The 27,944-nt window shown below is 33.4% G+C and overlaps 1 long non-coding RNA gene across 1 annotated transcript; it reads right to left on the bottom strand.

Annotated features, from left to right (window-relative positions):
* Window positions 1-15,706: 15,706 nt before the first annotated feature.
* On the bottom strand, window positions 15,707-18,644 carry LOC143066510 (uncharacterized). The gene is made up of 2 exons (XR_012975642.1): window positions 18,528-18,644; window positions 15,707-15,790 (listed from the first exon to the last, which is right to left on the bottom strand). It is a non-coding gene; the product is annotated as an uncharacterized LOC143066510 (long non-coding RNA).
* Window positions 18,645-27,944: the final 9,300 nt, after the last annotated feature.

The following is a 27,944-nucleotide window of genomic DNA, read 5'->3' on the forward strand; positions in this document are numbered from 1 at the left end:
AATTTTTTAAAAGTAATTATCAATAATGTTTATGTCTGTGTTTCATCAATTAAATGATGCATGGTGGTTAATTACTCGAGAATTTTTTATGTTAAATTTTGGAAAGATATTTAAGGTGGATTTATTTAGAACATCAAGTGCAGAAGAATCAACATGTTTAGTATCTCACACTATTTACCTATGGATGATGGATAGTTGTCTGATTGGCAATCATACCACATCTCCGTATTTTTTTTTATATAACAAACACGTTCAATTTATACCTTTCCTATTATATATTATCAATTTCCCCCTAATATGTAGTCATTTTAGAGTTGTTCATAACTTTATTGATCAAAGTACATAAGTTTCCAACATCGGATGACCGCAAGTTCTGGTGGATGGTCACAAGCACTTGTCTCAGAAAAAAATCACATCTCTATACCTGAAAGTTAGGTTAAGGGTCATAGATATAATTTTTTCTCTGAGACAAGTGTGAATGATGAATAAATGACAGAGAATTCAACATCAAAGTAATAACTATTATAGTGTAGTGATATACATATTTGTTACTCAGTATACTCTGGTTTGTTGTTATGTATTAAATTCATAAATTGTATATCATTTATATATTTTTCATCCATTAGTATATCATTCTATTCTCCTATTCTCGATAGTGTAGTGCAAGAGAATGGTGGACACTCTTCTGTAATAATTCGTTTTTCAAATAGATTGGATTTGAGTAGGCATTCATATTTTCCCGCGTTTATTACAAAACGTTCTTGAGATATTCTTCCGCATGCGTTAACACAATTTTTTTGTATTCTTGATATATATTTCTCAGGACAAAACATTTTCATATCATGTATCTATGTTCTTAAAAATTATTTTCATGAGCTTTTATTAATACAATTTATAAATAACAAGCGATAAGGAATGTTATTTTGCACACGATAATATCCACGTAATTATACGGTTTTTAGTCAAAAACGAATGTAAAAATGTCTGTTGCAACAATACACCGGAATGCCCTCATGGTCATCCGATGTAAAAAAGGAGATGTGTTATGATTGTCAATGAGACATCTATCCAACAGACAACCAAGTGCTGCATTACAGGTTCAGATAGAATGTGGCGAGGTTAACCATGTCAAAAAGCACACAGTATTCCCATAACCTTGGACAATGCTTTGACAGCACAACATAACAACAAATAGTAGATAACCAATTAGAAATGAATAGACTGTTCCGATTGGTAAGAAACGCAAAAACAATCACATAGACAAAAGATACAGGTACCAATCTAAGAGTTCTTACAGTTACTGAAACCTAGTTCTATCTAAATAACATAAATCATGTTTTCTCAGACTAAAATATTAATCAGTACACATCAAATGGATTTAGCGTGAACATGTCATCAAGTTAACATTCTGACATTCTTACAATTATGACCTTGTGCAATGCCAAAATATAAGTACATAGTAACTACAGGCTGTAGGACTATAAACGGTTTTCATAAAGATATAGCATTACATATTCAGTTATCAAAAACAAAATCAATGTGAGTATATCAAGAGAAAAAAAAAACAATATTCCACGATCTTACTTCGGTGATAAATTGATAACCTTTCAGAATAGGTTTATTCAAAGGATGAATAGGTTATGTGAATCATAAAGACATTTACGTTCTGTGACCAGGTGGAAGAAGACAGTATCGTCAGCCTGTTAACACCGATGCTGTGAGTTCGAACCCCGCACGTGACGCATCGTTCGACTCCAATCTTAATTGGACTGCCAGTTTTCCTGCCTTAGATCTGTGATTATCTCCATGCTCTGACATTGCCTCTACGATAAAGCCAACCGTGTTAAAGCTGCATAAAAATACAACCAATCATCTAAAAAACGGACTTATCTGATGAGTTAAGCCTTTTTCAACTGGTTTTTATAGTTCGTTCTTATGTTGAACTGTTATACCACTGTCCCAGGTTAGGGGGAGGGTTGGGATCCCGCTAACATGTTTAACCCCGCCACATTATGTATGTATGTACCTGTCCCAAGTCAGGAGCCTGTAATTCAGTGGTTGTCGTTAGTTCATGTGTTACATATTTGTTTTTCGTTCATTTTTTTTATATACATAAGGCCGTTAGTTTTCTTGTTTGAATTGTTTTACATTGTCATTTCGGGGCCTTTTATAGCTGACTATGCGGTATGGGCTTTGCTCATTGTTGAAGGCCGTACGGTGACCTATAGTTGTTAATTTTTGTGTCATTTTGGTCTTTTGTGCAGAGATGTCTCATTGGCAATCATACCACATTTCTTTTTTATATTCACAAACAACATAACGGTAAAAATAGGATATGACATCCCGTATTTAATTATAATTCTAAAGGAATAGCATATGTTTAGTTTTTGTTATTCCCCTTGTTATTATTATTTTTATTTTGGTTCTCTTTGATCGAACTTCAACTATTTCATCAAAATATTTTGCCGTTCTTTAGTCGGAACACCTCTTATGTCTTGAAATTCAACGATCACATGGAATTGTCATAATTATAAAAACAAATACCACTTTCATATCCTTATTTTCCACAGTTGTTAAGAAAAATGCCTTTTCTACTAACAGATTTGTCTAAGTAGAAGAGAGGCGAAAGATACCAAAGGGTCATTCCAACTCATAAGTCGAAAACAAACTGACAACGCCATATGCAAAAAATGTGAAAAAGATCAAAATACAAACAACATCACACAAAACACAACATATCAGGGATCCCGTTATCATGTTTAACCCCGCCACATTCTGTTGTATATGTCTGTTCCAAGTCAGGAACCTGTTATTCGGTGGTTGTCGTTTGTTGATGTGTTACATATTCGTTTTTTATTCATTTTTTTGTACATAAATTAGGCCGTTAGTTTTCTGTATGAATTGTTTTACATTTGTCTTTTCGGGGCCTTTTATAGCTGACTATGCGGTATGGACTTTGCTCATTGTTGAAGGTCGTACAGTGACCTATGGTTGTTAATGAGAGTTGTTTCATTGGCAATCATACCACATCTTCTTTTTTATATATAGAAAACTAAAGACCGAGCAAAATGAACCCCACTAAAACCGGCGATGATCTCAAGTGCCCAAGAAGGGTGAGCAGATCCTGCTTCACATAAGGCAACCATCTTGTTTCTCATATAAGATAAGTCTAATTCTGTAGGTCACATTCAGGGAAACGCGTTGTGATTGTGGTCCAACAAATGGAACATATCCGTCATTATTTGAGAAACATATATTCCATAACGGTCAACCAACTCGTGATGGCGTCCATTCAATTTACGAAGGATTGATTTCAACTTCAACACTTGGAACTCTTGGTTAGCTTCTTTGTGAGCATAAACCCTCTATTGAGGAAATCATGTAGGAAATACAAGAACTGCATTGGATATCGTATCCACTGGGAGATATATACTCCATATGCAGGCGCTGCTGGAATGTTGCTACATAGAAATGAAAAGTTCGCAATTGGGAAGCTGAAATCATCACTTTTGTCGTAAAGTTTTGTTTTCAACCGACCCTCATTGTCAATTGTCATTGACTATAGATGTGAGTCAAGAAAGGAGGCAGACTTAACTGTATCTGTTGTATCCTTTAGCGCAAGTTCGATGGGATAGATGATATTGTTACCAAACTTTGAACTATTTGGTGAGAGAACATCATTTATATAGCGGAAAGTTAAGTTAAGGATAATTCTAACTTCTTTCTTTCCTATAAGTATCCTCTGTATGAAACCAGCATTATTAAAACAAAGGAATACGCCGGCAAGAAGAAGAGCAAAATTTGTTCCCAAGGGAATGCCGATTGTTTGTTCAAACACGTCTTCCAAACGTAACAAAAATGTTGTCTATCAAAAAATCAAGCATCTTGATAATGTCAATTTCACAGAATTTGTTTGTTTGAATCAGTGTGATTTGTTTTAACAAATACAATTTATCCCTCCCTAAGAACAGATACTTGTATTTACGTTGGTGACTCTTTTTAATGAAACAAAACGTGACCAAATATTTCAATTTGTCTCTTAGTTTGGAATGGGGAATACTATGTAAAGCGTTAAAAAGTCAAAGGTTTTAATACTATTGCAAGATGAAAAAGTCTTAGATTGTTTGTACTATAAAAGACATGGACATGTTTTAGTATCTACATCTGATTCAAGCCACCCCTAGAACCTCGAGAATAGGTAGTTTCACAATAACTTTGAAGAATGGCTTAATAGATATGCTGATAACATTGATCTTAATAATGTAGAAAGATGTTTCGGAGAGCACTTGGAAGAGTCAGCAATATACCGTTCTTTTTATGTAAAATAATAAATTAATAATAAAAAAAAATGATAATCTTTATTTCAAGCGGATAATCTCATTAGTAAAAACTAATCTTCCTAAGAGTTCTCAAAATAAAAAAAAACATATTCGTAAAGTACTTGCAATATAATATGATATATATACAACACACTATTTTGTATAGATATTTATGAAAAATGATATTAATCTGCCTTCTTCATGAAAACTTTTTAATATTTGTTTAAAAGTTATAAGTAAAATTGAGAATGGAAATGTAAGTGTATTATTCATCTTTATGGCGTGTCAAACTGTGCAATATTAAGAAAAATTTAATATAGGTCCATAAAGTTAGATAATTGTTCGTAAAAACGTATATATGTTCATTAACAAAAAATATATATATATTAAAAAAATAAAAATATGTGTTCATGAAATAAAATATATATTCATGAAATAAAATATATTTGCATACAACATAGAATAGTTGTTCATAAAACAAATATTTATTGTTCCAAAAAATGTATATATGGTCATAAAAACAAATCATTGTTCATAAAAGTAAGATAAACAATATTAAATTACGATATCATTATCACCGACTTGGAAACTAAAGAAATTGCTTTATAGGATGGCAAAATAGAGGCAGAAAACATACACTATAAGTGGTCAAAGAAAGACAACAAGGAGATGAGGTTCAGAAACTTTTGGACACCTTCAAAACAACATGAACACCAACATTCCTAATACAGAAACAAAATCCCGGAACAACATTCAATAAATAAAAAATATGAAGAGAACATGCTTAAGAAAAAAGAGGCTATACAAACAAGCCAGGAAGACAAGCAAATGGTCCAACTGTAGGCCTTACAAAAAAGGAATGCAAGAGACAACTCATAAAAAGCAGAATAAGAATATGTCAGCCAAATAAAGGCAACAGTAGTATACCGCTGTTCAAACTCATAAATCCATGGACAAAAAACAAAATCTGGGTAACAAACTAAAACTGAGGGAAACACATAAATATAAGAGGAGAACAACGACACAACACTACAATGTAACTAACACACACAGAAACGGACCAAGCATCAGACAAAATCCCACGAGAATAACAAATATAACATCAAAACCAAATACATGAATTTGGGATAGACAAGTACCGTGACACGTCTTATCGCAATGTCAATTTACACTCAAAAATAAGATAAAACAAACGACGCAACGTTAAATTGTAACACACACAGAAACGAACTATAATATAACAATGGCCATATTCCTGACTTGGTACAGGACATTTTTAAAAGGAAAAATTGGTGGGTTGAACCTGGTTTTGTGGCATGCCAAACCTCGCACTTTAATGGCAATGTTAAATATAACATAGAAATGACAACATATTAATATTACAGGACTACAATACAAATAAATAGGAAAATGTATTAGACAAAGAAACACATGATAAATGAATAACAAAAAGCATCAGGTTTAAAATTTAATACGTCAAAAACGCGCCTCGTCCACACAAGACTAACCAGTGACGCCCAGATATAAAAGATCGAAAGCGAAAAAAAGTACAAAGTTGTACAGCACTGAAGATCAAAAGTTGAAAAAGGTTGTGTCAAATACGGCTAAGTTTTTATGCTTGGGATAAGAACATCCTTATTGTTTAGAACAATTAATGCTATTGCAAACAGTAAATTTTATCAAATGAATATAACAGATATACATAATGAAACTGAAGTATTAACTCATTACATAAAACAAACACGAATACATAATAAATGACCAACACAGAATAGACACACCCGACTCAGTCCAGGCCTCACGCAGTAAATTATGAAAATGACGTACGATGGTGAAAAGGCGTTAAAAATTACGTCACATACGATGGTGAAAAGGCATTTAAATATATGAAATTTCTGAAACAGCAGAAAAATTACGTCACATATGAAAAACTATATCTCAAAAGTAAGATAGAATTAGGATTGATTAAAGATTAAAATAGAACTAAATACTGAAATTGCATTTAAACACAATGCATATTGCAATAATTATTAATAGCAATTAACTATAATATATATATGTGCAGTTTGTTATGAATCCAACTTCAAACGTAAATTATCGTACAGATTATGTTGACCAAAATTAAATCTAATAAATGACGGCGTCGATTAATTTTTGTTTCCATAACACATAAATATAATAGAAAAGACGTCAACACATTTGACAAAATCATATGAGAATTACAAATATAGCATTAAACATTTAAACTAAATACATGAATTTGGGATAGACAAGTACCGTAACACGTCTTATAGTAATGCGAATTCACACTCGGCAAAACAGTCAAAATCGGGAATAAGTCACGTTTGGTAATTAAAAGATTAGACGACATAATGACAAACCACAATCTACCATGTGGTAAAAATGTCCTTAGCTAGTTTGGTTAAACACACATCGTATGGATCCACCAATTCGTGATGGTGTCCATAAAATTTACGGAGTGTCAATTTTAATCTGTCCTCCTCATAACTTTGTTGGAGAAGTTTCTGCGTAAGTAGCACACTCCTGTATATGAAGTCCGTATAGTTTGAACAAGCACGTGAATAACGTATCAATTGTGATATATAAACACCATACGAAAGGGCAGATGGTATGTTACTGCTGAGAAATGGGAAATTGATAATTGGGAAGTTGAAATCGTCCCGTTTGTCATAGATTTTCGTGTGGAGTCGTCCATCTACGTCAATATTGAGGAAAAGATCAAGGTATGAAGCAGTCCTTCTAGTATCAGTAGTATCCTTAATTTCGAGTTCACTGGGATATATGAGATGTAAGTATTGGCTGAAGTATGGGTTATTCAATGATAGAACATCATCAATATATCGGAAAGTAAAATTAAAGAATTTCGCAAGGTGCTTTTTCTTTTTGTCTTTTAGAAGGTTTTGAATGAATTCTGCTTCATACGAGTACAAAAACAAATCAGCCACCAAAACTTCTTTAAGGGAATAATCAACAACGATATCAAGGCGTTTTGGAAGTACATCGAATCAAAATGCCAAGTATCTGGAGGATTCGTACCATTAAAAAAGTGACATATCCTCATCAGCGATAGTTCAAGAGAAACCTGAACTACTATTATAACAATTCAAGTCTGTCATTGTAACAACATCAGACGCTACCGCACCAACAACAAGAATAAGAGTAAAAAACCAAAATAGCACCAATCACGATTGACAAAAAGGGAGTGGAGAAATACCTAAAACACCAATCTATACAGTTCCTCCGGACCTAACAACATTCAAAACCGCATACCCAAAGAAAGTGCTGATTTACTAGTTCCAATTTTGCATATCATAATGCAATGCTCGCTCGATACGGGTGAAATACCCAAAGACTGGAGGGATGCAAATATATCGAGGCAAACGATTCACCAAAAAAAACCTACATGATTCAAGAGACATTTATGAACTGGCGCCCTCTACAAGATAAAGTTTTCATGCAGATCCTGTAAAAAACCCCAACCAACAGACAAAATGTAGAACACAAAACACAACATAGAAAACTAAAGACTAAGCAACACGAAACCCCATTAAAAACTTGGGGTGATCAAATATGGCCCGGAAGAGTAAGCAGATCCTGCTCCACATGTGACACCTGTGGTGTTGATCATGTTATGACAAACCCAGTAATAAGTCTTATTCGGTAGTTCTAATTCGGGAAAAAGGGACGGGATTGTAGTTACGACATTCGGAACATATCCGCTAACACATGTGAAACGTTAATTCCTAGATGGATGAATGTCAAGATATGTGACAGAATTAACTTTATCTGTTGCATTCTTTATCTCAAGTTTGATGGGATAGATGCGTTCATCATAAGCACTAAATATTGAATTATTTATCGAGAGAACATCACTTATATAGAGGAAAGCAAACTGCTAACTTCATTTATATCTTTCAAAGAAGTTCCTGTATGAATTCAGCCTCATACGAATAAAGAAACAAGTCGACAAGAAGAGGAACACAGTTGGTCCAATTGTAAAGCCGATTGTTTGTTGAAAAACGTGTCCTCTAAACGCAACAAATATGTTGTCAATCATAAAGTCAGTTTCAAAATTCTTTTTTGTATTAACCAGAGATATATTTAACCAAGTAGGCATTCCTTCCCTGACTGATTCTGTTTTAGATCGTGATGTCCCAGTTAATGTCACTGAACTGTAACAGAAATAATTGATAGCATTGAGAATATACTACTTTAACACTAGAAATTTATACATTGATAACACAGTAATAATATAATACTTAACACTAGAAATGTTGCACTGATACCAGTAATAACATAATACTTAAAACAAGAAATAAAATTGAGAAAGGAAATGGGGAATGTGTCAAAGCGACAACAACCCGACCATAGAGCAGACAACAGCCGAAGGCCACCAATGGGTCTTCAATGTAGCGAGAATTCCCGCACCCGTAGGTATCCTTCAGCTGGCCCCTAAAAATATGTATATTAGTACAGTGATAATGGACGTCATACTAAACTCCGAATTATACAAAAGAAACTAAAATTAAAAATCATACAAGACTAACAAAGGCCAGAGGCTCCTGACTTGGGACAGGCGCAAAATTGCGGCGGAGTTAAACATGTTTATGAGATCTCAACCCTCCCATATACCTCTAGCCAATGTAGAAAGTATACGCATAACAATACGCACATTAAAATTCAGTTCAAGAGAAGTCCGAGTCCGATGTCAAAAGATGTAACAAAAGAAAATAAATAAAATGACAATAATTCATAAATAACAACAGACTACTATCAGTTAACTGACATGCCAGCTCCAGACCTCAATTAAACTGATTGAAAGATTATGTCTTCATCAGTATGCATTGATAAGAGTAAGAATATACTACTTAACACTAGAAATGTATGCATTGATAATAGAAAGAATTTATATGATACCTAACGCTAGAAATGTATTCATTGATAAGTGGGAATATAATAATGTTTACGCATTGATGACGGTGAGGACGTCCTATATATCTTTCATTGATATGGTCATATTTATAAATTAACTGTTTACAAATCTTTTGAATTTTTGAAATACTAAAAAGTAAAATCACAAAAACACTGAACTCAGAGGAAAATCTAATCGGAAAGTGCATAATCACATGGCAAAATCAAATGACAAAACACATAAAAAACGAATGGACAAGAACTGTCATATTCCTGACTTGAAAGGCTTTTCTACCTCAGGAATAAATAACCTTAATTGTATTTGGGAAATCATTTTGGAATTTTGGTCCTCCATGCTCTTTAACTTCGTACTTAATGTGGTCTTTTTAACCTTTTTGGATTCTAGCGTCACTGATGAGTCTTTTATAGACGAAACGCGCATCTGGCGTAAATACAAAATTTAATCCTGTTATCTATGATGAGTTTATTTACACATAACACCAGAAACCTACACATCGTCGCCTGAGCAAATAAGGTTTATACTACATTAGATTTCATATGTATTTGGAGATACAGTACAGTGCCCAAAGCCGATCGCTCTTCCTTAAATATGTTTTGTTTATAAAACGTATTTTATTTTGAAATATTCATCGATCTAACCTTTTTTTTTATAATTTGTGTAACAGATCATTAGGTTATATAGCTTTACATTATATGTGTTCTCTTCTTGAATTAATCACGGACAAACATATCTGTTATAATATGTTATGTAGGTTTAAGTCGTAGTTGGGGATTTTATTCAATTTTTGATGAATGGTATTATTTTCTAAACAAAAACATCTTGCTTTTAAGATTTTTTCAAAGGTTTTGCCCTTTCAATTACAACAAGTGGCATGTTAATTTATTACTAAAAGGTAAAAGGTAACTGTGGTTTACAAAGATTAAACTTAAGTGCAATCAGCAAAAGACAAAAAGTACATGTTTTTTTTTTATAGTTCACCCTTTCATAAAACTATTTATGCGAAATAATCTAATTGTGCTTTTAATTAATCAGTAAATATCATTTTAGTACTCGTATTTCAAATTGATTAATAAAGTTTATTTGTTATCAATAATCTTTGAACCATCAGTCTGGCATTTGATGCTGTTTCATAATTAAAAGAAAGAGGAGGTAGCTGGTAAAAGTTTTTATTTTAAATCTTAATTTGACACCAAGAAAAATTGAATAATTTCTTTTTTTTTTATGAACCGATAAAAAGACATTTAAATAGTAGCATGCAAGTACAATGAAAAGCAGTAAACAAAATTCTTGCGCAAAATGAATACAAACTTTTTTGGATTCGACGTCACTGATGAGTCTATTGTAGACGTCTGACGTAAATACAAAATTTAATCCTGATATCTATGATGAGTTTATTTACAACCACTGGTTCGAAGTCACTACTGGTGTAGTTTTAGTTCCCCGAGGGTGTCGCCAGACTAGTAGTCAGCACTTCACATGAATCATCATTACTATGGTCATATTCATAAATTAACTGTTTAGAAAACGTTTGAATTTTTGAAATACTAAGGCTTTTCAAACTCAGGAATATATTATCTTAGCTGTATTTGGCAAAACTTTTAAGAATTTTGGTCCTCAATGCTCTTCAACTTCGTACTTTTTTGGCCTTTTCAACTGTTTTGGATTCTACGTCACTGATGAGTCTTATATATACGAAACGCGCGTCTGGGGTAAATACAAAATTAATCCTGGTATCTATGATGAGTTTATTTACAACCACTGGGTCGAAGTCACTGCTGGTGGAGTTTTAATTCCTCGAGGGTATCACCAGCCCAGTAGTTTATTTGATGGCTTTTGATGACCTGGTATGATCACCAAGAATGTCTAAAGACAACACGTTAGAAGATCTCAAGTGTATATTGGTGATACACATGATAATACTAATAAGTCTATGGGTATGGACAAGTCAGCACCATTGCAAGAAAATAAATAAAAACAACATTCCACTATCAAATAAGGAAACTCAGGATTTAACAACACGAAGCCTATGAAAACAGAGTAAACGCATGTGTACAGAAGAGGTAAGCAGAAAATGTTTCAATACAGGCCACTCTTATGTTGACAATAGTAAGTAGAAATCTTGATGTACGTCGTATCCTGTGATTAGTTATGTAAAAGGAGTTGAGAAAAATATATAGAAGAAATGCTTAGAAAAAATAACAGCTATGTATTATAAAAGGGTGTTACATAAAGATTAAAACAGCATCGTTTTAATCAGATTTTTGTTTACTATCAATGAATGTTGAACTACTGAATTGAGTAAAATAAAAAAAAATGGTATTGATATCCGGATGTCGTCATAACGGTCATTTCTTATTGCAGACTCGATTCTTTAATGTTTTAACCAAACTTTATTAAGAACTAATCAAATACCACCTGACATAATTTTCTGCATGTATTTAGATGTCGTATTCTCTGTTATCTTTTCAGAATTTTCTCAAGATACCATTCACGAAGTGTATCCATCTCAACTTACTAAATCTAACGATAAAATTTATTGCTTCCCTTTTAATTTTACTTCAATAATACAATTTATCACGGTAATCTTTTACCAAACAGAAATTGTATGACTTTCTTTCAAGGTGTTTTCGTAGTGTTAACTTTCCTTTACTAAATGGTGATGTCTCGGATTGAGATAAACGTAAAACAGGGATACATACATTATACGCTCATTTGAAATTACGTAATAATTTTGTGGAAGTACAGTGCCGATTGGTTTATCACGGCGTTAGTACCATAAAAGAAGGTTAATTGTATTTTGATCCTACTTTTAGTACTAAAAAGTGATCATTTCTTAAACAGGGCATCAATAAAATTTTGTTTGACTTGTAGCTCTGTTATTATTATCATCTATCACAAAGGTGAGTGATTTTCCTAAACTTTCATATTAACTTTCTTCTGTGTACATTTTGTGACTCTATATATTTAAAATTCGACCAAGGATGTTGAGTGTTAAATAAACCAGATTAAACTAGCCACATGTACATGTCTTAATTCAGAAAATCTCGAAAGTCTATTTATAGTTTAATGTTTTGTTTTGTTTTATGAATTTTGTGTTGATGGGAGACCATTTATAACCACCAGTTAAGTTGCCATTATTGAAAGCTTTGCTTTCTTTGTTTATGCGATTGCTTGCTGTTTATCTAAGTATACCATATATCTTTAATTTGTTATTATTTATGTCAGTAAATCGGCCTCCAGGTAGTAATATGTTATTTTTTTTTATCGCTTCTCTTTTTTTTGTTTTTTTCTATTTGTATTTTTTTTCTGAGCGCAAACTGTTCAAATTCATTGGGGAATTTTTGCTTTATAGGACTCCAATAGATAAAGTTTAACTTTTTTTTATAATATATTTGATGTTTCATTATATTTGTATTTAATTTCGCTTGTTGACTTATCGGCAATATACTGATATATCTGTTCAATATACATGTACCTTGTATAAGCAATAAACAGTGACATCGGCAACAATTAAGTACTAATCATTTATGGAGTTTTTCACCATATGTTACTGAGTTTCCTTGACCGAAATTAACGTCTCGTCCTTTTTCCAAAAAAAAAGTTAAAAGATAAATATTCCGTGCCAGCCGCTAACAAATAATACACGATGATCTTGAAGTACAGACTATAGGTACTTACGTTATTTATCATCTTAATAATGTGTTATAGTATTCCTTTATTTGTCTTTGTAAATTATTACTTTTACTGTTTAGTCTATTTTTTTGTAATATCCATTTGACATTGCTCGGTACTTATACATTGTGTCATTGCGTTATTGTGTTAATACTTATGGTATTTTTTTTGAATTCCTGTCTTTCGTTTTTGCTTTATAAGGGCATTGTCTATTTAACTTTTTGTCACGGTTTCTGTCTTTGTTATATAATTGTTTGTTTTATAGTGATTAAGATTTTAACACATTTTTTACTGCTGTACCCCTATTTTTATATTTTTACCTAGTATGTCTGTTTGCTTTATTCGCACACTATTGTCAATATTATGGAATTTTATGCATCTGTCATACAAGTGAGAGGTTTAGCTAGCTTTGAAACCAGATTTAATCTACCATTTTCTGCAACAGTGAAAACCTTTACAAATTCAGGAATATGACAGTTGTTATCCATTGGTTTGATGTGTTTGAGCTTTTGATTTTGTCATTTGATTATTATACTTCTAAACAGACAAACAAACCCAAGCACAAGAATGACAAAGATAATGTAAACAAAAGCTTTGATTGATTTTAATGTAACTCACACAACAAAAGGTCTTCACAGTTTAACATGATACATCGGATTTTGTGAAAATTGAATGTACTCAGTCTCTGAAACGTGCAAAAGGTGAAACCATACGTATTGGTCTTTGAAAATGTTTAACCTATACACCCTTATAAATAAGTACACTATAAAGGTATATGCGCATTTCTATTTAGAGATAAGTAGGTGAAATTTTGAAGTAAAAACTTGAATGTCGTCGAAGTTTCAAGTTATCAATGACTGAATGTGTTTGCAGTTGAAAATCTTAGTTGTAACGAATTGTGTAAGGCTGGTTCTTATCCTTGAAAAACATATGGGTATCTGGGCAATTTGGAGGCGTGGCGAGAATGACCGAGAAGTAAAATTTGGGGTATCTGAGTCACCCTTGTCGGAGCTTAACAGATAAATGACAAGGAACTAGTCTATAAGTGTTGTATAAGTTTTAAAGATGATTAAAGACAGCCTGATCTTTTAAGTATTATAACGTACTTATATGTATATAAGTACGTCTGAGCCAGTGACAACTCTTCAACAGATTTATCCATCGGATCACCAGCAGTGATGGTGATACATGGCTGTGTACATTATGTATATACAACTCGTCTAAACATCAACCCAACAATGTTAGATCTGTAAATTTGCTTTCGCAAATTTTTTGTTCTTCCCTTGTCGGGATTCGAACGCATGCTACTGAGATATCGTGACACCAAATCGCCTGCACTGTAGCCGTCCCGCTAGACCACACGACCACCTGGGCTTCATAAAAATGAAGCTTTCGGTGGCCGGGTGTCACCTTTACACGTCAGTTTTAATCTAGCGTCGTACTACAGTACATGATATATAAGGCATGAAGATGTTATTCTTACAGATCAGCTAAATTATCTATAGTAAAGGATCCTACAAATTACATGACATAAAGTTTTCAAGTTTTCCGTTATGAGAACTTACTAGAAAACTAAGATTCAAAGTCACATGGAAAAATTGACCAATAAAGGTTTTTGCTTTTCTTTAATATGTATTTTCTATTTTAGTATTTAAACAAAACGTATGAACGGCTCAAATGAGTAATTGCTAACAAATACGAACGATAGATACTTATAATAAACTCATCATCATATATATATATATATATATATATATATATATATATATAATAATCCAAAAATCTTTCCTTCGTTTCTAATAATCCGTTTTTATCAGCCCATTTGGTTCAATTCTGTCAAAATAAGCAAAATAAAATAAGAGATGAATTATTCACTCGAAATTAAATAATTCAATCTCATTAGATCCATATTCATGTGACTTTCAATTCAACTCTTTAGTTCGAGATCGTTTGCGCATGCATTAGTCGTGTTCAGCCATTAAAAGGAAAATAATGTCAACATTGAAAGTATAACAAAGGTTAACCATTTCGTTCACTGATTCGATTAAAAAAAAATCATTCTTATAAAGGTAAAAACCATAATAAACTTAATTGTTAACCTATAACATGAAATCAAACAGACCTAGAAAAATAATCCAATTGCACGAGGTCGCTTTCTATTTCTATTCATGTTTATTGCGGGTTATGTGACATTAGCAGTCTCCGGGGTTCATCACGATAGTTAATAAGATGGCGTCTAGACTTAAATACACCCGGAAGTCTGATATATTTTAGCGAGTACACACTTTGTTAAATTTTCTTTAGACTATTGTAATTTGGATATTCGTTCTAGTATGTTATGAAGCCAATATGGAAATTTGACTCAAATAGGTGAACATGAATTTGACAGCCAGTGAACCTTTGAGGATTGTAAGGATGCTATATGGATAGTATATTGGTTGTCAAGATCTTATTGACAGCGCGTCATCCCTACAACGGCTTCTATTTTCATCGATTGAAAGAAAAAAAATAGGTGAGGCAGACAATTTTTGACTGCTTTTGAATTAACGTGCTGGTGATTATTGATTTCAGCTTTTGTTCGATGTAAAGGTTAACAAATTTGATGAACTGAAAATAATGTTTTGCGTGTGAAAACACTTTCCTTAGGCATTTCCTATGTGTTCAAACCCTTGGTATGCTCCTCTGGGCACAAACATGTTTAACTTACGAATGTAAAAATTGGTTTAAATGTGAAGAAAAAGTCAATAGAAAAAACACTGCATCACATTTTAACAATAACTTTATTCATGGTTGTTTTCCATTTTTTCTCATGGCGTTTATGGTTGTCAACTCAGTCCAAATTTACCTAAAAAACAAAGATTTTTTATAAACAGTGAATAGTGGTATACGATTGACGATAAAATCCAAAAGAAATCTTTTGGTAATCAAATATCAAAAGAAGAAAGCAATAAATCAGTGAAATTTTCTTCCCGGCACATTCACAATATCTGACATTGAAGGTAAACGAAATTCCGTTTGTATTGGTCGAGTAATTGTTGATTTGTTTGCCCTAAAAGCTCGTATAGACTTTATCATGACTGTGCTTTGTAAAATCAATTAACCTGTTCCTGGGAAGAATGTAAAATAAAACCAAATTTGATGTGTACAACAACGTTGAATTTAATATAGTTTCATATACTGTTTTTACATGTTTTACATATTTGAACCAAATTTTAGTCAATACATAAGCCTAAAAAGTATGAGGAAAGTTCATTGTACAATTACTGCTGCCTGTGTAACAGTTAATACTCGAGGTTATCACCAGCCCAGTGAATAGTGCTTCGCCACTAACATGACATACAGTTTTCAAGTTTTCCGTTATGAGAACCTACGTGAAAACTAAGATTCAAAGTCACATGGAAAAATTTACCATAAAAGGTTGTTGCATTTATTTAATAGGTATTTTCTGTTTCAGTATTTAAACAGCACGTTTGCACGGCTCAAATGAGTAATTAGTAACAAATACGAACAACAGATACTTATAATAAACTCTTAATAGAAACCAGGATTAAAATTTTTGTACGCCAGACTCGTATTTTGTCTACAATAAAAGACTCATTAGTTAAGCACGAATCTAAAGGTCTAAAAGGCGAAATAAAGTACAAAGTTGTTTAGCATTGAGGATCAAAAATTTTCAAAGGGTTTCGTCATATGCAACTTAGATGATCAATATATAAGGGATCACAAATGCATTTATGGTTTTGTTGAAATTTAGACTAAATAAATCTGATTTTTTTTTCTTTTTTTCGGAAGTATCATTTTTCAGTTATAAAAGTAACACTTAAACACAGATCACCATAATATTTCACAACTTTGACAGTATTCATTTACTTTTAAAACGGAGTAGTCTTTCATCTCTTTTACAGCCGTCGTTAATGAGAAAAGCTCATACCAGATATTCGGCAATAAAAGGCCTTGACATGATAAATATGAAACAATTTTATTGGAAAACTAACGGCATAATTTAAAACAAAACAATTTATTTTCGTGTGTTTAATTTTGGCACTTTCAGTGGAGGCGCCAAATAAACCAAAATAAAACTACAAACAAAACTACACAATTTACAGTATTTGAAAAACAAATATGACATACACGAACAAACGACAACCACTGAGCTACAGACTCATGACTTGGGACAGGTACATAAATAATATGGCGAGGTTTGACGTGTTTGAAGGCACCAACCCTCTCCTAACCTTGGGCAGTGGTGTAACAGTACACCATTAGAACAAACAATAAAAAAAATAAATCAATTGAAAAGGGCTTAACGCATCAGATTGACACAAAGCAAACAAAAACACAGACTGGAAGTTGCAAGGTACTTATACATCCCCACAACAAAAAAGACACTAAGTACAGATCTGAGAGTACTCGCAGTTACTTTCAGCAAGTTCAAAGCCAATAACAACTAATAAAAACATCATGCATCTAAGACTAAAATATCAATCAGTACACATCCAATATCCAATGAATTTAGTGTCATTAACAGTCGGAGAAAGTATGGATAGCGTTCGTGTACCAAATCTTCATTTTTGATCAGGAATAAAAAGAGACAACAAGAGACTTGTAATAATGATATGAAATTATCTTATATTTGTCCTTTTTCATCCTTTTATTTGGTAGTCATAAAATTGCATAAAATCGAAATCATTTTATCTTTTGGAAATTAAGTTTTTACCAATTTACCCATTCCAATTAAGAACGTAAAACTTTGATGCAATTGTATACTTCATCTAACCAGCAAATTTGCAGAAATGAAACTTGTCAGGAGTTTGCATTAAAACTTTAAAAAATTGAAAATTAAAGCGCCAATAGTATAGATTTCCAGAAAACCAGGGATTATTTTAGCAGTACTTGTTTTCCGAACGTTAGTATTTAGCTGGAAGAATTTAAACATAAGTTGAAAATTGGCATGCGGAAAATACAAACGCAAAATGTTTGCAAAATTACTGCAAATTATTTTTGCAAATTTACGAAATAGTTTCTGAAATGACACAAAGAAAAAAAAAGTGACATGTGGCGCTAATATTCTTCCGTATACTCTTTTAGCAGTAGCACGGGTCTTATTTCTGTTGTGGTAAAAGAAATGAATGTTATTAAGATTTTTGATTTAGATTTGATTTATTTGTAGTTGGAACATATTCTGTGAAAACTAGAAAATGCATATTCAGGTATTCTAATGATGTGTATGATCGAGTAGAAAATTTAGAACAATTAGCATAACTAATTTTTTAAGTTTAGACTGTTATTGAAAAATTTAATATCAATATATGTATTATGAATTAACTATATAATTATGTATCACAATACTTGGTGTGTTTTCAGATGAAATAAAAATAAATTACAAAAAAAACCTAGAAAATGAAAATGTTTGTTCAATTTATAAAGAATTGTAATCTTTTTATAACCATAATCAATGGAACTTAAAATGTAACTTTATTTCAGAATTATTCAGAGCTACTGAAGCGGACTAGAGCATTGATCAAGAGAAATATGAGTGTGTTAAGCTAGTATTAGATAAAGGCAGTAAAATATATACTAACTGATAGAGCTTAGAAGAAATCGTCTTCGAAGAATCCGAAATTATTAGATCCGAAATTATTGAATCCAGTTTGTTGATCAAAGTCGGAAAATCCTCTATCAAAGCCGGAAAATCTTTCTGAATCATCTGGAATTATTAGATTTACTCGTTCAAATGTATCTTCTCGTCCTCCACCTCCACCTCCATTAAAAAAGCCGCCGCCGCCTCCTCCTCCATCTCCCCCAAAGAAACTGTCAAGTAAGGATAACCCTATTCCTGCTCGAAGTAGACCCCCTAGTTGTCCATTAGTTATTGTTAATAGCAAACAAAGAACACACAAAAAGAGAAGTATACGCATTTTGTTGTGTACTGAGCTAATGTGATGAAATCATAAGAAATGTTTCGTTTTTATATGGTAATGTAATAGTAAAGACAAGCATGTCAAAAATTGATCACTTGCTTCTCTGCACCCTTGATTGATACAGGCATAAATAAACTTAAAGTCGCGATGTTTAATTGCCAAACTTAATAAATGGATTAAACGTACTTTTATATTTCATTATTCCTGAGTTTGACTGATTATATTCATTACAGATTGAACCTAGGCAGGTGTGATATTACATGAGAACATTATAAATTTTACTTGAGTTTTCGTGGCACAGAAAAAAGTCAAATCACAAAAATACTCCGAGGAAAAATCAAAACGGAGAGTCCCTAATTAGTGGAGCGGCGAAAGTTAAAAAAGTCGCTTAGTTAACGAGTTTAAATTACCTAAATACCTCATGGGATTTTAATGGCTTAAAATGTCTATCGATTATTCAACTTCTGAAAAATGTTTGTCGTCAAAATAAAATGTGGTACAAATGACGTTAAAAATAGCCTTAACTGACGTTACCCAACTTGCATCGTATACCCCACTGCTGATTCGGTACTCATATTTCATATCAAACACGTTCTAAAAAATAATTTGTGAACGAAATTGGTAAATATAGTTATTCTTGAACTTCATACAATTTAAGAGCATTTTTAAAAAGTCCTATATGGAGAGCACAATGCATCTGAAAATGGTTGAAAATAACAGTGAAAAATCATCGTTTTTCACCTAGCATTATTTGCACGTGCAGTATAGTTGTATTTTAAAGGCACAACAATAAAGCCGTCGTACTTCAATCGACTCGATTTACTTTTTGCAGTAAATTCTTTATAAGATAAATATTTGGCTAAATATCGGATTTTTATTGAGATTTGAAGTCCGAATATTTGTCACAAATTTACCGACATTGTTGTGGTTTCTATTTATAGTCCAACATTCAGCAATTTTTCGAAGGTTGATTGTAGTCGTTTTCAAGCATATTTCTTGTTCATTTTGTAATTTCCGAAGCTTTGTGATTAATTTATATTGTTTGGTATTGTTGTGTATTAGATTTTGTTGATTTCAACGGGAAAAGTGAATATCATTGTAGGGTTTGTTTGGTTTTCAGGTGTGTTTGATTTGTTTCTTATTTCATCAAATGGACAATTTATCAGTCTCATTAAAACTAGTCCCTCCGAATGCCAAAAAAAAGGAGAGTGGAAGTTGGTGTTGACAATTGCATTATCTGCAATTCTGTTGATGATAAAAATTTGATAACATCAACGGAATCTGGAAGAAAAAGCCTGATAAATGCTGCAGCAAAGAGACGTGATGATTTGTTCAGTTTTTTTTATGAGTTCTGCAATGAAATATCTAGTAAATTACCCGTATTTAGGTACCATAGATCATGTTTTAAAAGCTACACAAGTAAACATAATTTAAAAGCAGTAGCATGTTCTTCAGTTGAAAAGGAAACACCAGATATAAATTACGATTTCTCTAATTCTTTGGTGCCTGGAAATTATGATCACTCTCTCGATACATCAAAGTGTATTATTTGCCGCAAAATGTCACATAAAAGGGTGAAAACATTACATACCATTTCATCCGCTGAATGGTTAGCCAATCTTAAAGATGCTGCTATTAGAGCATGCGACGCTGAAATGATTGATCGAATAGAGAAAGAGAATTTGCTCAATAAAGCAGTGTATCATGCAGCATGTCTGACTACATACTTGGCATATAGACCAAAATCAAATGATAAATCAGCGTATGATTTGGCATTTGAAAGAGTGGTTGAAATAATAGACAGAGACCTCATTTGTGACAAAAAGTCTCTTCTATTGTCATCACTCTTGACAATGTACCAGTCTTTTTTACCTGATAAAATAAGTAAGACCTACTGTAATTCCTCCAAGCTTAAGGCTAAACTTGAGAAGCACTACAAGGATGCAATTGTATTTTTTGCTCAACAAGGACAAGGTAAATCTAGTATTGTATTTGCTAGCGACATTTCCATTGGCGACGCTGTTAAGGCAGCTAATAGCATCAAAGCAGAATTAGAATTGCTTGAGATAAAAGCCGACTTGAGTACATGTAGCTCCACCAAAACCAATGAACAAACCGATATGCATGTACTCTATGCAGCCGCCTCAATATTAAGACAAAAAATGGAAAATGTATACATTTCTGGAGATTATTATCCTGCAAATGACGAAGCATCATTGGAAATGTCAGAAGCAATGTTGCCAACTAGTTTGATAAGTTTTATCACTTGGCTTCTTGACAAAAAGTCTTTTGAAACATTTTCTTCAGTATCAATGGATATTTCGCATGGTATTCGAAGAAAATGTGCTGCTCTCGCAGAGTGCCTGGTGTCAAATTGTAGTAACATAATTACTCCATTTAGTCTTGGTCTTGCAGTACAGTTATATCATGAGTTTGGATCAAAATCTTTGATTGAAAATTTAAATGCACATGGTTTCTGTGTCAAGTATGACGAGGTTCGAAGGTTTTTGACTAGTGTTGCAAATGCTGAAATAACAAAAATTCAAGGTGGTTGTTATGTCCCGTCCGGTATAGCTAACTGTGGTTCCTTAATCCAAGAAGGTGTGGACAATATTGACATTAATACCGAAACGATAGACGGAAAAAACACATTTCACTCGATGGCGCGTGCTATATTTCAAAATTCAGTTCTACATGGAACATTCGGATTTAATACCCGACAACGGTTTGAACGGAAACAGGACAAAGCATTAGTCTATGACGAAAAAGTATCCTCGCTGATGCAGTGCTTACCCTTTACGAAACCAAAAATGAGGGGCGAACCGTTGAGACGTCAAAATGCACTGGAACTATTAAACAGTTGCACAGATCCAATCGGTCAGACTCCAGATTTGTTATGGGTTATTCGTAGAATGATATGCAGAGAGGGATCTGTTTTGCCACATGAATTGTCTAGTAATTGTACCGAACAATTTGTTCCATTTTGGTCTGGTTTCTTCAGCACACTTGCTGACTTTAAACCAGATAGAACAATTGTTGCTTATGGTCCTATAATTGACAATAAACCAAGCGACATGGCCACTGTATTTACTGCAATGCACAATTGTCAGAATTTGGCGACTACGTTGGGTCAAAAACATGCAATTCAGACAATGGATCAGCAGCTATATGCAGTTGCTCAACAAGTCAAATGGTCCCTAAAAGACAAATTTGCTGATCATATAATTAGACTCGGTGGTTTCCATGCCCTGTCTTGTTTTATTGCGGCAGTGGGAAAATTATGGTCGGAGGCCGGTCTGAAAGACTTGCTTGTTGACTCTGGTGTCTATGCAGGAACAACTGCAGAGCAAATGCTTAGCGGCAAACAGTTCAACAGGGCAGTTCGTGGGTTAACCCTTGTCTATGAAGCATTGATGCATGTTTTGTTGTCTCAGTTTTTCCAATATTGTGATTTAGAGGATCGATTTGCTGATGTACCAAAACATTTGTGGAGCAGGATGAAAGAGGCCAATTTACAGTTTGAATCTTCTGCATGTTCTGGTAACAGTCAGCCTGTTGATAATCTTGCTGAAACATTTACGCAGTATGTGACTCCTGTTTTAACAGAGTATATTGGTTCTGCCAGTGAGAAATAATCACCAACTTTTAAATATTGGTTAATGCTGTTGCATGCCATCCAACTAATATTACACAATATTAAAGCAGAACGTGAAGGAAATTGGCAACTGCATTTGTATACCATTTCTAAAATGCTACCATACTTTTTTATCACCAATCGTACAAACTATTCACGATGGGCACCTGTTTACCTTCTAGATATGTTAGAGTTACCACCAGAGGTTCAGCAACATTTTGACAATGGTGAATTCACCATTCGGCAGGTGTCTGGGAGATATAACGGGATTTGGAGCGATATGGCCGTGGAAAAAACTGTGATCAAGGATTCAAAAGGTAGTGGGGGTATAGCAAACATTGCTGGACAGAAGTCTGCGTTAATCAGATGGTCATTATCTCGTCATGTCGTTGCTGATTTTGCCAGTACAATGCGCCTTCGATTAGGCATCAAGTACGAGGCGGATCACATGCATGGGCAAACTCAAAAAGCTGCCATGAAACGCGACGAGGAGCATGTAAGGACGTTAATAAATCATCTAACCGAACGCATGACTAACCCATTTGATATCAGTTTACACCCTGAATGCTTGATAAACATTTCCACGGGCATGCATGTGTCACCAGAAATTCAGAAATCCCTTCTAACTGCGATCGAAACAGGTGATAAAAATCTCCGATCCTTTGTAAACAACGCATTTTCAACTGATGGAAAGTCTAGTTTCTATAGTCCCTTGTCGCGGTCTAATCTAAAAGCATTTGCCGACATGTCCAAGAAAACCCCGTTTCGTTCTCGTACAGGAGACACTCTGCACATTCATGTTGACCCAGAGCTTGTGTTTCGAAGAGCCTTAACATTAAGTAGCTCACGTGATGACGTCTCCCTTCAAAAAATCATGGAGCATCCCATTGGCCCAGTCCCAACTTCAATTTTTCATGATGACGGATCAATGAGAAATCGGTTAAAGCTGAGTTGCTCCACAAGCTCGAGGAAACTGCTTCGTCTGTTCCAGTGCTTCCTGATTTTGATAAGTCAAAAACAGTGTTTATCAGAGATGGAATGGCAATTGTTCAAACATTTCATGTGAAAAAAAGTTCAACTTTCGGTGACCTGGCTAATGACTATGTTGCCAGGGCTCTATCCAATTACCATCAAAGTGAAACTGTGATTGATGTTTTTGACAGGTACGACGTGTTACTATCAGTCAAATCTAGTGAAAGAGAACGAAGGTCGTCAAAAACAGGATTTTACCAGGTCATTGAAAGTCGACTTGTGCCAGACTGGAAACGATTTTTGTCTGTCTCTCAAAACAAAAAATCCTTTTTACATTTCCTTGGTGAATATGTTACATCAAATGTAAATACTAAATTTGACTTGCCGTTTCCAAACGCTTTGTACATGGCTGGTTGTTTTACTGATCCGGAAATTGCAAAAAAACTGACACATAGTAGTGTTATAAGTTGTCCGACATTGCGGTGTAACCATGAAGAAGCAGATACCAGAATGATTTTTCATGCTTTTCACGCGGATGAAATGTTTGTTGGGAAAGACGTCAAGGGTAGAATTGTTATAAAATCAGATGATACTGATGTTCTTGTTCTGGCTGTACATTTCTACCCAATGCTTAAAAATACAAAAGAATTATGGGTTCAAACTGGTTCAATAGGTAGCTTGAAGGATAATAGACGTTTTATACCAGTTCACGACATTGTTTCGTCTATTGACCCAGTTGTCACCGGTATTCTGCCGGTCGTTCATGCTCTGAGTGGGTGTGATTCCACTTCAAGTTTTTTTGGAAACGGTAAAAAGTCAGTATTCAACCTCCTGAGATTAAAACCAAGCCGTTTCAGTAATCTTGTAGCCTTAACACAAGATGATGTTGATAGTGCGGTAGTTGCTGCTAGGGAGTTTGTTGCTGCTTTATACGACTCAAAGTACAAATTTAAGAAATGTCACAACGATTTAAATTTGCTGAGACATCAGTTGGCTATCAATAAAGATAAAAGTCTTATAAAGCTTCCGCCATGTGAATCCGTATTTAAACAACACGTACTGCGTGCAATCTGGCAAAGCAAAGTTTGGGTGTCGGCAAATTTGGCCAACCCAAATAATGGCTCCCCATGTGCTTTTGGTTGGAAAACTACACAAAATGACAAGTTAGAGCCAGTTTTCTTTGAAGGACAAATGGCATCAGACTTTCTACAAGATCTTATTTGTTCGTGTAAGGGGGAAAAAGCATGCCAGGAAGCATGTGTTTGCAAGGAGCAGGGTCTTCCCTGCACTGATTTATGTTTTTGCCAAAATGTAGGAAATTGTAATAATGTCCAGTCAGTATCCGCTGACATAGATGAAATATCATGAAAATAGTTTTTGTTACAATATTTGATAGTTTTATTTTGGTTTATTATGGGTGTTTTGTCCCACGTTTCAATTTTATGGAATTAAACTCATCATAGATACTATTACCAAAATTAACGTTCACGTCTTAATGTTTGAATAATTTCTACAAAATGCTTGCTCTCATTGTGTAGTTTACCACTCCAATATCTATATTATATCAAAAGGTATCTTGTATTGAGAAAGTTCATTTAAGGAAAACTCAGTGACATGTCTTATCCTTCAAAACTGAAAGGAAATTTAGTACGGCTGCACATTTTTATTGTTTTATTTATAAACTATGCATTTCGGATACTCTTTTAAACACTTTTTTCCTGAAGTATTTAAGAAATGCTATTTGTCGAGGTGAAATATCAAGGTTATTTTGCTACTGGTTTTTATTAGGCTTTAAAATTTGTATACCACGGACTACCTTCAAAAAAGTTAAATATAACGTTCTTTTGACGTCAAGTCCAAATAAAAAAACAAAGTTGTATGAACTAACACATTGATACATAGTAATACTCATTTAATTTATTGAATAGATTATTAATTTTGAAAAATATCAATGGTATTGTTTCTCGAGATGAAAATAGGATTTTTTAAGTGATGACCTTTGACCTTGATTTTCGGCATAATGGTACCAGCTTTCATATTGACGACACATATTTTCAAAAAGTACACGATTTCAGCTTTCCAACGAGCTATTAAAAGTCCATGAGGTATTTAGGTAATTTAAATTTCTGAAATTGTCTGGTCCGCCGCTCCACTAAATCAAATGGCAAAATCAAAAGCTCAAGCACATCAAACGAATTGATAACAACTGTTATATTCCGGAATGGTACAGGTATTGGTGGATTGAACCTGGTTTTACTGCTAGCGAAGAAAGTTTTATAATTGAAGGAATTTCCGATTGTATAAAAGGTAACTTTATTCTAGAAAACTACACATGATGTTCCAATCATCGAGCGATTAAAATATGTTATGCCGTTACAATCATCCGTTTTACCTATTTGAAAAAAAATATTGAGGTATTTCTTTTCATTATTTTTATCTTTTTTGTGAATTATCATATATTCACATATATTAATCTACTGGCATATGAAAATATACTGGCAAATGAAAAAAGTATGCAAATTATGGTATTACCACAGTTTTAAAACGAAACTATACTTGTTTCATCTTATTTTTTTGGTCATGCCGAAATTGTCAAGAGCTGTGGTCAAAATGTAAAGTTTGATTAACGCACATGTGACAATATGAAGTTTCTTCTTCAAGATTAGGAAGCAAAAACATTCCATATGTAACTTTTTGGAGAGAGAAACTGGTTTGCTTTGTGAGAGAACTAGTGACCCCGTTATTTAGAAATGTAGTGGTGTCGAGAAACACAATTTTCTCGCTTGAAAGTGCAGATGTTATTTTTCTTGAGGGATTGAACTTGTTACAATGATCAAAAAAGTTTTGTAGATGTTCAAATGTTCAGCCGAAAATGTGCGCCAGGAGCATTCCTTACAGTCAAACCATCAGAATAAAGAGAATTTTCTCTTAGAAATTCAAACTTTACTACCGTATGGGACAACTCATAAAACAACTTAAATCAAGAGGATACAAAAACAAAAATATAACAGAAGCTTTCGGTAAAGCCTAAGATAAAGATCGAAAGATCGAAATGACGCTTCCTTAAAATAATGCTTTTTTACGTTCCGCCTGTTATTGCTTATTATCGACCATAAAGTCAAACAAACAAGAGAGCTCTGAAATCAGGTTTTACAAACAATTCGGAAGAAGCAATTGTAAGTGCTGTAAAGTCACCAACAGTGAAAACTCTTTCACCAGCACAGTATCAAAGCAGCGATTTAACATCTCCTCCTCTGTAAACGGAAAATAGGATTTATATTCTTACTCGTGGATCTAGCAATCTGCAATATGTTGGCGAACCAGAAACTAAATTCAACACCAGACTTAATAATCACCGGTCGTTTTATATGAAAGGAAGAAACTGCCCAATCACGGACACATCTTAAGAACAGGGCATATTTTGAAAATATCACCTTTCAAATAATAGAAGTGAACAAAGACACCCAAAGTATAAAACAAAGAGAGAAATTTTATAATCCTGGTACTTTTGATAACTATTAGATGTATCAGCTATGCACTCTTGAACCTCATGGACTGAATGAGACAGATGAACAAAGTTTTATCAAAAACTTAAGGAACAAATATAGTGAACTTCTTACTATTCAATTTTTTATGATGTTTGTGAATTTTTTGTTATGGGCTTTGATGTTCCAAATAGAAGGTTTTAAATTCTTTTAGGTTTTGACCTTGTGAATGAAACAAATACAGGATACCCCTTTCCCCCAAATATTGTAAATACAACTTTTATACACTTGTTAAATGAAAATACTGAAATAAAAAATCAGAGCTTTACGGAGGACAAGAATGTTTATAAGAAATAAACTTACCAAGGAAACATCATTAAAATTTCACTTGAATGAAAAGATACGAAAAGAACCATGATAATTTAATATTTGTCATTGAAAAGGATGAAAAATAATAAAATTTCAGAATTTTTTGGAGAACATTGGAAATATATAAATAAATAAAGGCAACAGTAGTAAACCGCTGGTCGAATTCATAAATCGATAAAGAAAAAACCAAATCCGGGTTACAAACTTAAACTGAGGGAAACACATCAAATATCAGTGGAGAACAACGACACAACAGAAACACAACAATGAAATGCAACACACACAGAAACGAACTATAATATAACAATGGCCATTTCCTGACTAGGTACAGGACTTTTTAAGAAAACATGGAGGGTTGAACCTGGTTTTATTGCTAGGCAAACCTCGCACTTTTATGGCAATGTTAAAAATAACACTAAAATGACACCATTACATGACAGGAATACAGAACAAATAAATGCAACAACGTTCGGGACAGATAATTACGCGTTTAAACAATACAATTAAGTACATTTCGACAACGAAACAACAGAAACAAAATAAACAATAAATAAAAAAGATGTGGTATGACACGGTGTTATAATCTTGTCAAATAATTTAAAAGAGGGACTAAAGACA

The sequence above is a fragment of the Mytilus galloprovincialis genome, chromosome 3, assembly GCF_965363235.1.
Source record: "Mytilus galloprovincialis chromosome 3, xbMytGall1.hap1.1, whole genome shotgun sequence".
Lineage (NCBI taxonomy): Eukaryota > Metazoa > Mollusca > Bivalvia > Mytilida > Mytilidae > Mytilus > Mytilus galloprovincialis.